We start from the raw sequence: 12,892 nt of genomic DNA on the forward strand, positions 1-12,892 counted from the left end.
TCTAAGTATGGAACTCAGAGCCAAGTTGCCTCTTAACAGTCTGTCCTGAGGTTGGTGCCCAGGCTCTTGAGCCACTGTAGGACAGCTTGACAGATGTCATCACTCTTCTTTGAAGTGGCTGTTTCACTTGTTGGCACTACAAAAATAATCTTAATTATAATTAAACATCGTTTAGTAAGTAAGACTGTGCATCTGCTTTCTATAGAAAGCCAAATGAACCTTGAAATATAATGGCAAATGCTAATAAATCAAAGTTGTTTGGTATCTGTATTCTTTATTTTCCACTGGCTTCTTTGCCTCTATTTTAAGGGGCTTAATATAGGGTCTAGTCTATCCAGTTTTTTTTCCATAATCCAGTAACATAAATATTACACACAGACCAAATCTGACGTTGTTTGCACCAGAAATGGCTCTTGAGTCTGAAAAAGCAGCAACATGAAAACATATAAAGACTTCTTAACCCCCACGTGGGGGCGAACTCTCTTCTCTCCAACTGTTAAACAATATTTTAAGATCTTTCCTCCTTTCTTTAACTCTCCATTTGCTCTGAAAACATTCCAGGAGAATCATGTGTTATAAGGATCAGGTTTGCAGCAGCTTCCCAAATAGAACTAATGCTTGCCAGTGATTCCCTTTAGTGAAGTTATAATGGTGTCCTGGAACAATAGAGTTTGTTTTATAAAACCATCAAGAAATTGTCTCAGTGGGAACCTGCATTTGCTGAACTACCACAGGACTTAAGTGATTGCTGGAAATGGAAATGTATTGCAGTACAAACACACAATATTCAGCTCCAACAGATATGAAAGATCACTACGCTCAACAGTTATATGTTCAAAGAAAATAATTTTTTTTCTCAAAGTGTTAACTGTACTTTCTTGGTGGCCCAGCTCCAATGTTGTCCATGGCATCTTTGTGGTGTCTCAGATAATGCAATGCTTTATGAAATTCTAAAAATTCCCATGTAGCCTGGTCTTGTGCTGCTCCAATATTGTAGTGCATGGTTGTTGTAAAAAGATCTTATTCATTGCTAGAATCTGCACTGCAATTGTCATAATCCTTTGTCATCTGTCTGTTGCTGTGGAAATTGATGTGGTTGCAAATTCAGCATTAAGACTTCACTGCTGGGAAGGAGCAAGCTCTTGGTTGAACCCAAATCTTCAATAATTAGATAATGAAGAGCAAATAAATTTAAAAAATGGAAAGATGAATAGATTTTTGTTTTGAGCTTTGTGCATTTTCAAATACATCACACTGAAAGTTCTATATTAACCCCTTGGGCAATGGACAAGCATACTGACCCTGCAGTGGTCAATACCCAATGTTTTTTGGAGGGGGTGCTCTCCTGTACAAACTACTCTGCTTTTCTTTTTCTGACTGTTGGAAACTTAGAAGAAACCCAATCCATGACCAGACCTGCCATAAAATACCCTCTCACCCCAACCTATACACACAGCGTGACCATTCTTCCAGCTCCTCTATTGGGCCAGGAACCAGCAAAAGGAAACATGTCACATCAGGTGCTGAGACTGTTTTCTTCCCACCTTTCCCTCCATCCTCAAAGTGGGACTGGAAACATGCTGCATGTGAAAGCAAGCAGGGAATGTAAGATTGTCAGCTCAGACATGGAGATGGTATTCAGCAGGAGTGGGTTGCAAGGGGATGTCACAGTGGCAGGGAAACCTTCACTTGTGGATTGAGCAAGACAGATAGAAAGGTAGTATTCCATTCTTCACTCCCCCATCCCAGAAAGAGAAATGAGAGCGATTTGTGATGCACCAGTCTCTTGGGAAAGTGTGTGTTCATTCTTGGTACCCTAAGGGTGAGAGTCAGGAGGGAAGGTGAGGTGGTGGGGAGGAGGGAACTAGAAGGAGAATTCCTCCTATGCGAATAGTATGAGTAGAATATCACTCCTCCTTAGCTTGGGGGAGCAATGCTCCCCAACAGCTGCTCCTACTATACTTGTGTGGTTAGACTTCCCCCCTCATATTCAATGTAACTTAACAATGGGTGGTTAAAATAAACTTACATAAGTCTGAACTGAGTCTAAACTTTTGTTTTTCTGACAAATCATGAATTAGTCTCACTGGAGGGATAGTGTTACTGTTGTGTAGAGGTGCCAGACTGCTCCCACCTCCACTGAGAGCAAAGGAGGTAATTCATGTCTGGGACAAAAATATGCTTGAAGTTATTTTAGTTGTCTCTCATTATTTAACTCTTCAATAGATTGAGAAAAGGCAATGTTCCCCTCCTTACCAAGCTCATCGACATCTAACAGAAATGCAGACCAGGATTTTCTGACCCCTAGGACAAAGCCAATAATTGAAATCACTTCTGGTTACTGATGGGCTGTCTTCTCCTGCTGCATCCTGATGACCCACATACTTTGAACAGTCAGCTTATCCCATTATCTAACACTTCCTCTGACAACTACCTGAAACCGATCACCCTCAGAAAACAGCTGCTGATGTAAGGTGGCATGATGTAGATGCTTTAAAGACTAACTTGATCATCTATCAAATAAAGATGTCACAAAAAGACATTTCCCTGGTAAAGGATGAGACCTTTGTCAGCTGACTCCTAGGTATTTCTTCTTGTTTCTGTGAATACTGGTAGGCTAAATTCCAGGCATGTTTAAAAGCTCTGACTGCAATACAGAACCAACTAAAACCTGGCACATGATAAAACAGAACTTCTATGTTAGGTAAGATATATTCATCATATCTCCTGCCTCCATCATTGGTTCAGTCTTTCTAGACCACTGGCTCTCAAACACATTTTAATATATTTAACACCATTATAAATGCTGGAGGCAAAGCAGGGTTTGGGGTGGCGGTTGACAGCTCTTGACCCCCATAACCTCGTGACCCCATGAGGGGTCCCGACCCTCGGTTTGAGAACCCCTGTTCTAGACCCTTTATTAATCAGATAAAATGTTGTTCATCCCTTTGTTACACTGGATTCTTCTTTCTGTAGAAAAACATTCATGTAGCATGAGGCTTGCTTAAATTGGAATTGCAATTGGCATGCTGAAATTCATTGAAATAACTTCTTCATTGGTATTAAGTTTCACTAATTGGGGTTCACTATAAAATAGCTCCACTGTATGGGGTAGATTTTTAGCAATTAGTCTAAAAAAATCCTCATCCAGTGATCTCAGATTGACTGCAAATTTTATTCCTGGAACATCTTAACCACCAGTCACAAAGCACAGTTGTACCCTACAATATGGATCTTTGTGTGTAATCCTGTGTTGCCATATCATATGTCATGTGTCTCCTCCAAGGAGAATGCTAGGGCCAAATTTTCAGCTATAATCCACTCTATGCAGTTCCATTGACTTCCATAAGGCATCAGGTATGCAGCATATTAGAATTTGGCATGAAAATAGTATTCAGTGAATACTCTGACCTTGTCTTAGGTAGCATAAATACATAGCAACATATATTAACAACACACCACCTACCTACCTACCTAAACAAGTCTTTCTGCTGCACATACTTCTCCTGGTGAGAGGATGAGAGAACAAACACATGATAGATATTAGTCATGCTGCTTAATGCATGACTGTGGGGAAGGTGGTATAACGACCTATGCAAAATAAAATATTTGAGCATTCAGGCTTAAAACTAACTTTTTAAATACACTCACGAGTGTGCTTGTTACTCCACAGATGACCTTAATGACAGATTGCAATCTTTCAGAGTGGAAACCTAAATATATAGATCCATGGATGTGGGTGAATAGTACGTAGAGTAGCACAGGTGGAAGCTGCAAAGGGGCTATGCACCCAGGTTCTCTGGAGTAATTTAAAACTTCCTTTAGACTGTACTAAATTAAGCCGTTTACTAATGACCCCAAAGGATTAGCAGAGAATCTGCTACAGCCCTTCCTCCAAGAACATTCCCTATGCTGACTGCAAGGATGAGGGGTGACACAGGAGCAATTATACTAACTGGAGGATCTCACTACCTTGGAATGGATGCTCCCATGACTGGCTGAGCTGTCTTTAGGACAAAACTTACAGCAGGATAATAGTGCAATGCAGTAGCACCATGCTGTACCAGAGATCCTGGGCTCGAGTATCCAAATGTTTGGAACAAACAATCTTTCAGTCAAATGCAAACCAAAGTGTTTCCATTATTTGTTTTGCTTTAGTCTCTTAAATCCTTTCTTCTGAGATCATGCTGGAGGTACTTGGTTAGTTACCCCTTCCATAACTCCGGCAAACCAGGGTGTTTCTGAACTCCTAAAATGCAAGCTTTGCAGGCCAGGGACTATGCGTTCATCTTGCATATAGTACATAGTTGGCACATGACCAATAATAACTGACTTATGCTATTTGAGATGTTGACTTCTGCGATACACTCAAAGAACTAGGAAGTACCAAGAGGATTTTTTTTAAGGTTAGTTAAAATGTATTTCTATGTTACATGTCTCTCATAAACTGGCTAATAGGAGTTTCCACACAGAAACTTCTTCACTCAGTTCTCCTATATGCTTTGCATTTCACTTTTAGTAATCTTGATTTACATACTGTACCTCTATCTAATTTTGTGCTTTGGATTTTTGAACTTGCTGGTAGCACGTTTTCAATCTGGATAACTTTTGCAGTGGCTGTGGCAATCCTACCTTAGAATGCAGCTTAGTGTGAGTTCCTCTGATGTTGGTCAGACCGGGAATCAGAAGTATGCTGCTAAAAAATTAAGGCTGAGATTTTCAAAAGTCTATGGGAGTTAGGCACCTAATTCCCTTGGGCAAATTCCAGCCTAATATCCCATGTCTTCAGCCAGTTGGACTTGATAATTCAAAGAATGATAATACAGTAGAACCTCAGAGATACAAACACCTCGGGAGTGGAGGTTGTTCATAACTGTAAAAAACATTATTCCTTCAAAAGTTTACAACTGACCATTGACTTAATACACCTTTGAAACTTTACTATGCAGAAGAAAAATTCTGCTTTCCCTTTTTTTAGTAGTTTACCTTTAACACAGAACTGTGCTGTATTTGTGTGGTGTGTGTGTCTCTGTTGTTGCCTGATTGCGTACTTCAGGTTCCAAATGAGGTCTGTGGTTGACTGGTCAGTTCATAGCTCTGGTGTTCATAACTCTGAGGTTCTGCTCTATTTCCCCCCCACACACACACCTACCAGCATCCCTGCCCCAAACAATGCGGGGCCTCCCTGACCCCAGCTCAACAAGTTTGCTTCATGTCCCCCAGTCATGAAGAGCTCTCTACAGGGGGTTTGGGAAATGGGTGGGGGAGTGGAGCCATGCACTGGATTAGTATAGAGATGGCTGTACTGGCATTTCTACAGCCCTATTCCTTAGAAGGGGGTGTTGGGGGCATCCAGCACAGTGACGCTCCAGTGGGGCCATGCTGCCACTGAAGGGTCAGAAGCTCAAAAGGGTTTGTCTACACGGCTTCTGGGATCAAGTCTGTTAGCCTGGGTTGATAGGCTTGTCTTAGTGGGGCTCATGCTAGCATGCTAAAAATAACAATGTGGACATTGTGGTTAGTGGTCTGAAGCCTAGGAAGGAGGGTCAGAGAAACATAGGGTTTCCATACAGATAGGATAGACTGTTCTATCCAACTGAAGATCCTCCGTATCTGTGTAGATCCAAACACTGTGGATCACCTGGGATTCTGTCCCAGAGCTTGTCCTGTAAGGGAGGGGGCAAGTGATGTCCTGCAGATGGAATTATTGCGAAGAAGTCCCTTTAGTTCCTTCACATGGATATTAATTAAATAATTATTTAAAAATGTTTCCTGGTAGATATGATCTAACAATGGAATGCATAGTAATGCTAATCCAGAGCCTGATTCTCCTCTCATCTATACTTGTGTAACTCCATTGGCTTCAGTGACATTACTTCTGATTTACAAGGGTGGAATTGAGAGGAGAATCAAGGCCATTTAAAAAAAAATACTCTACATTCCTGTTGCCAATCAGGTCCTCTTCCCCCCCGCCACCATGTGTTTCCCATAAAGGCCCTGGCTGCGTTGAGTGCTATATGATAGCTTGTCTGGAAGCTGAAGACAAGGTGCATGTACTTTTGCTAGAAAAACTTTCTAAATGACTTCTATACAGTAGCTAAAGTTGCAGCATGCTGCTATCTTACAGTGCCTGGATGTGGTCACATTTACAATGTTCACACTGTAACTTTCACAGGGAAAGCCCTTTCATCATGAAAGGGCTTCAGTTCATACAGTGTGATGTAAAAATACATCTATGAAAGATCTGAAAAAGGAAAAAATCTAAAAGGCAATGTAGGACAATGCAGCACTGTGCCCTTATGGGAGGGAGGAAATTCAAAAGCATACCAAACAAATACAGTGAAGTATATAAAAAAGTTCCTCAACCCAAGGCTGTTTTTCTTTTCATTCTCAATCTTGATCTCTGTTACTCAGAAAAAAAATCTTTAGATTTATTTTCTGCAGAGTGACAGTTTGTCTTGTAGATAGTAACAATTATACAGTGTTCATCATTTAAAAAGCCAGCATTTACTGATCATTACCATGCGGTTAAGAATATTGCAGTATTTCTCTACATTATGAAATACAAAATGACTGAAATCTGAACATTGTGACTTGGTAATGTTGCCTGTCTAATGGTTCTCTAACAAAGTCACATTATTCTGTCAATTCATATCCCTTATAGATCAATTTACACTTCCATGCAAGATAGGTGTTTGTTTTTTACATTTATTTATTTTAATTTCTGGGTGTGGTCAAGCTGTGTACCAGAATTTAACATCTCTCACTGAAGTCAAAGTCAAAGTCAAAATTTCCTTTCACTCCAATGGGAACAAGATGTAGTTCTTAGACCCAAATCTTCCTCCACTTCCCCAGTGAGGAGGGCCCCTGACCTATCACAACTGCTGTGGTTCTGCTGCATGGAGCAGGAAAGTCTGGACTCTTTCTATAGGGAGTTCTTCATGGAGGTTCCCACTGCAGCTATGTGCAATGGCTCTCTCGGAGGGAAATAGCCAGAGGGTATGCTGGTGGTATGGGTGATGGAGGGGAGAAAGAAGTGGCGGTGCAGGCTGCTCTAGCCCGAATGCTGAAGTAGTGTTTGAAACCATTCTTTTGCCATTTAATGATTATGGGCTTTGCTGGACAGAAGATGGGAGATTATTCAGATTTTTGTAGCTTCCCCAAACCATGATGAGTTACTAGGGCAAGGCTTGGGGCTGAATTTCCATGTGTTTTGCACTTGTAAAGGAGGAGCTAATTCACCAGATGTTCTGGGCCTGATCCAATCCTAATACATTCACTGAGTGTTTTTACTCTGACTTCAATAGGCATTGGTTAGACCCTCCATGGTCACACAGGTTTTTTGAAGTGTTCCATGTAACTGTGCCAGTGCACCACAATCTTCACCTGCAACTCCCCTACCGGTCTACTCCCGGGCTTTTTTCTTAAGCAAAAGATGCCAATTGTAACAAACTTTGTGGCAGTTCTGGCGTTGTGCACAATTAATAAGGAATTGACTGAGACTACTCATTTTCACTAGTGACAAAAGATGAGATTTGAATTTAAGTTAATTTCATGTGCATATTTATCTCCTCTGTAATCTTTCTTGTTCACCTATGCTTGAATAGAAATTAAGCTTTTAATATAATTACAGGGGGGAAAAAATCCCTCTGGCATGGGAGGGGGGTTTCAAAATACAAAGGGTGATAATGAAATCTTTTTATACATACCATATCAGTGCTAGAAACATCTGAAATCTCTAGACATTTATGCGTAAAAAATAGGCACAGGTCATTTTAATTACACTATTATAGTAGAGCTTTCTTTGGAAGGCTAAAATGGGAAAGGCAAATATTTTGCTGAACATAACATTTGTCCTTCCTAAATAAACATGATTGGGAAGGAGGCTGCAATAGTAAAACCTACAACAAAAAATCTGGCCCAGAGTGTAAAACTCCTCTTCAGATTAATTTTCCCATAACTGTAATTAAAAACCTCAAAGGAGGAAATAAATGTACACAAGAAGGAAGGGAGGAAAGAATAAATAGTAGAGGAGAAGAGAGAATTAAAAAATCAAATTGCACTATATTTTTAAAAAATTCACTCAACCTTTTTTTCACCTAGCCGTAAAGCTATTTATGGATTGGATTTAAACTACTTTAGTGCTCAGATGAAATGGCACCATTTTAAAACCTAGTTGGATAGCTTGACTAGATGGAGCTTCCAGCAGAATATTCCCCCTTTTAAGTGCACTGTATTAATTATTATACTGGTTTCCTATTGTGGACAGAAAGATCAATATTCTCCTCTATTATAAATGTGCAATGGAATTGTACCCATGTAAAGAGAAAATTTGGCCCTCATTATCTGGTGGGTAAAACAAGCTTTATTTTTCAAACCAAGACAATGAATTATAAATATTAACATCTGAGTTAAAAGATATGACAGTATTCCCTCACAAATGCTGCTAGGGATGTTCAAACTAAACAAAAATCTGAATTTTGAAAGTAGGCCGCTCTTTATAATGGACAGAACTGGAATCCTAAACCTAAACACCTCTAATCTTTGGAGTCTGAGGTGGGATCCACTCCACAAATTTCAATTTTGTAGCTTGGGGCTATTTGCAATAATTTGTAACTTAAATATTGTGTTGGCATCATGGGGTATATGGTTAACTTACTTTGCAGTTCTCTCTGTAGAGCAGGCAGAGAGAGGTAGGGACAGGCCTGGGGGAAGGCGGTGGAACAGGTCACATCCCTCCCAGCCCCCTGCCTTGAGCCGCTCAGGGCAGGGGGCTGGGAGCACCCCCACGAGCCGAGCACCCCAGCCTTCTGCCCTGCACCTCCCCACCCCAACACACATCCAGCCCTCTGCCCTGAACCCCCCACACCCAGCCTTCTGCCTGCATCTCCACACATACCCCAGCCCTCTGCCCTGAACCCCCCCACACATCCAGCCTTCTGCCCTGCACTTCCACACCCCCCAGCCCTCTGCCCTGACCTTGAGTTGCCCCCAACATCCAGCCTTCTGCCCTGCATCTCCACACACACCCCAGCCCTCTGCCCTGAACCCCCCCCACACACCCAGCCTTCTGCCCTGCACCTCCACACCCCCCAGCCCTCTGCCCTGACCTTGAGTCCCCCTCAACACCCAGCCTTCTGCCCTGCACCTCCACACACACCCCAGCCCTCTGCCCTGAACCCCCCCCACACCCAGTCTTGTGCCCTGCACGTCCACACACCCCAGCCCTCTGCCCTGGCCTCGAGTCCCCCCCAACACCCAACCCTATGCCCTGAACCCCCCCCCCCCACACCCAGCCTTGTGCCCTGCACCTCCACACACACCCCAGCCCTTTGCCCTGATCGAGTCCCGCCCCACACCCAGCCCTCTGCCCTGAACCCCCCCTCACCCAGCCTTCTATCCTGACCTCGAGTCCCCCCCCCCAACACCCAGCCCTCTGCCCTGAACCCTCCACCCAGTGGGCTGAGCAGGCTGGCAGCATAAGATCAGCATTTTAATTTAATTTTAAATAAAGCTTCTTAAACATTTTGAAAACCTTGTTTACTTTACATACAACAATAGTTTAGTTAAATAATATACACTTAGAGAGAGACCCCTTCTAAAAAAACGTTAAAATGTATTACCAGCACACGAAACCTTAAATTAAAGTGAATAAATGAAGACTCGGCACACTACTTCTGAAAGGTTGCCTACCCCTGGTCTAGGTACTTAGTCCTGCCATGAGTGCAGGGGACTGGACCAAATGACTTCTTCAGTCCCTTCCAAGTGCTTTGATTCTATTATTAGTCTTTCTGTAAGACACTGGAGCCAATATTATTCTCATGGACTTCAATGAGAGCAACATTGGGCCTAATGTAATATATGTGATTCTTATCCAGATTGCAGTTATAGCTAATGCAACACATAGCCAGGCAGGTCTAATTCTAGAATATCTCCACTGACTTAAACTCATGTAAATTAAATCAGAATCTGGCCTAAAATTTTCAAGCTTGATTATAACAGTAACTCTGCTCTCAGAGGTGTAAATCAGACCTATTCTACTGAAGTCAGGGGAATTATCAGGTGTAAAAGTGGCATGAGAGAAGAATGAAGACATTCAGACCAAAATTGACTTTAGGGGTGATTCACAGGATATTATTCAAAGGGTCAGCACAGCTTAAGTCAGGACAGAATTTGCCTCAAAGGGTTCTACTAAGACTATAATTCATCTTATACCCAATTAAATGAAACTGTATCTTTCAATCTCACACCTAGCTTTGGAATGCAGCACCTCTTTGTATAGAGCAAGTGTTCTAAAAGAAAAACAGTCTCATGGAATACATTGTAGTATTAATAAACTATATTCAAGTAAGCCATTTCAATTCTCACCCAGCTGCAGGGAACTGTTTCTCACCCAGCTGCAGGGAACTGTCAAGCTCAAGGTTGAACTTGAAGAGGAAAAAAATGTCCTTTGGGGATTTTGACTGTCAAGCTGTTTCTTAATCAGTTATGAAAACTTTGATCACCTTAAGCTTTCAAGAAATAAAAAAGCAAGAGACAATAAACCTGCTACAAACTTATTACAATAAGGAATACATTATTTGCATCACCACAGTTCTCTCTGTTGTGTTTGTTTGCTCTGTAGAATCAAAATGTGATTTTTTTTTTTACATGGTGGTGGTTTTGGTTTCTGCAATTTTTAGACATTAGTAATTTTTTTTTTAAATTACAGCCAAATTCTAGGCCCTTAAACTGAATCACAGAGTGAGATTTTATTTCCATTTGCAAACCAACTTTGAATATTCACTACTACTATTAGTTTATAATTAATAGTGAATGAATGAGTATGAAACAACCCAAAGAAGAATCCAGAGCCAAATCTTTGTAAATGTTAATAATTTGGTAACGACTAACCCAGAAGGTTTTATTTATAAAATAATGCCAGCATAAAGAAAAGAGGAGATGTAAGATGAATAGCTGTTTAGCCATGTTTGCAAATGCTCTGCATTCATGTTTTTAACACTGCAAAAATAGAAAAGCTGCACATGGTTAAAATATTCTATTTAAAACATGTTCTGTGGTTTACAATGAGTATCAGCTTCTTTATTTAAAAAAAAAGACTTTGTGGATATCAACTGCAAGCCCTAAGATACTGAAGTCCCAAAGTAAATCTTCATTTAAAAAAAACAAAGTATAGCTGTGGGTGAGTAGGGTGTGGGGGGGAAGAACATCACAACTGAATTAGGGTCAGAGTTCCTTTGCACTATGTATGCAACATAGGTGGCTCTGCATAACTGTCTCATCCAATCCCAGGGCCAGTGGAGGACCACACTGGCCCCTGGTACAGTGAGAACAGCTTCAGGGATACTCTAGTTTACACTAGCTGGAGTGATCCACTAAGGATCATTGCACTGACTCCAAGCTCTTAGCCTCTGCTTTCTTATGCCCTCTATGCTGGAGGTGAAGTAGTATGTAACAAAGCCAAGCTGAGAGATTTCTCAAATGTCCAGTTGGGACTGGTTTAAGGTCCTTTTTCATCTGTTCCACTGATATAAAGGGACCACAACAGTAGCCAAGGATCAGGTCCATTGTTGTTCTTCTGGCAATAATATCTTATTGAATTGAAGTTTCACTCCAGAACCCACACAACTAATGTATGTGCATATAGATGAACATATGTCTCCGAGAGAGATATCTTTGTTTTTGTAATATCATGTTCAATAGTAAACACAAAAAAATCCATAGAAGTCCAGTTCACATGCTGCATTTTATAACTTATTCATCATTTTATTTTTCAAATCAAGATTGAGTAAATGAAATATCATTCTATTATAATTATCTTGGGGTTTACATAATCAGTTTTTGTCAGACTATTTCATAGAAACAATCTGAAATTTTATTTCTCGTCGGTTCCCATGTCAAAATCAATGTGAATGAAATAATTTGTCAAATGTCAAATTGACAAATTTATATATTGTCATACAAAAAGATTTTACAAACATAATGTGCAAAGTCAAGCATTCAAAAATTAGGAAATGAAACCTTAGTTTGGCTACCTTTTGCCTAGGAAATATGTCTTAAATTACATAATCATGTTATCTTTTTCCACAGGACTCTTGCCCCATTCAGTGCACAGGATGAAACATGCTCAGGAAATAAATCAGGGTTGTGTAATGGATTTGGGTTTATCTGGATGACCCATGCCTTATCTGTTGCAGAAGTTGGAAGATGTGTAATGAATGAAGCAGGGAATTGCAGCAAAAGTGAGAATGGCCTTGTGGTTAAGGCAGATGAATAGCATGATGGAGAACTAGATTCTATCCCTGCCTCTACCACAGAATTCCTGGTGTTGCTGGGCAGTCACTTGCACCAAAACTTTCATAATTGGCCACTATGTTCCTCACCTTCTGGGTACCCAACTTCAGAAACCTGGGGTCTGATTTGCAGAAGTACTGAGCACTCACAACTGCAACTCTGGTCAATAGGGTTCTGTTCTGAACATATATGCTTGCTAAATACTTTGGAAAAATATAGACCTATGTGTCTTGAATTAGACATCCAGAATTACAGGTTGTGTTTAATCCTAATCTGAGATTTAGTTCCTCAATTTTTAACCGTGAGAGTACTCAAACACTGGAACAAACTACCAAGAGAAGTGGGGGATTCTCTGTCTTTTGATTACTTCAAATCAAGACTGGATACCTTTCAGGAAGATCTACTTTAGTCAAATTATTTGGCTCAATAAATAAGATCTGGGCCACACTTTGAATGATGAGGATGAGAAAAATTAATAGCCACCTACTCAGTGAGTGCCAGCCATCCCATGCCCTGAATGAGCCAGGGTCCTATGGGGAAAATGGTATGATTATGAAATTAATGACTATCATAACACATAGAAGGGGGTCATATCAGG

At 40.8% G+C, this 12,892-nt stretch overlaps 1 long non-coding RNA gene across 2 annotated transcripts in view; it reads left to right on the forward strand.

The window, feature by feature from the left end:
• Positions 1-12,892, forward strand: part of LOC101945015 (uncharacterized) — a 192,575-nt gene that overhangs the window by 149,848 nt on the left and 29,835 nt on the right. The window lies entirely within an intron of this gene.

The sequence above is a fragment of the Chrysemys picta genome, chromosome 5, assembly GCF_011386835.1.
Source record: "Chrysemys picta bellii isolate R12L10 chromosome 5, ASM1138683v2, whole genome shotgun sequence".
Lineage (NCBI taxonomy): Eukaryota > Metazoa > Chordata > Testudines > Emydidae > Chrysemys > Chrysemys picta.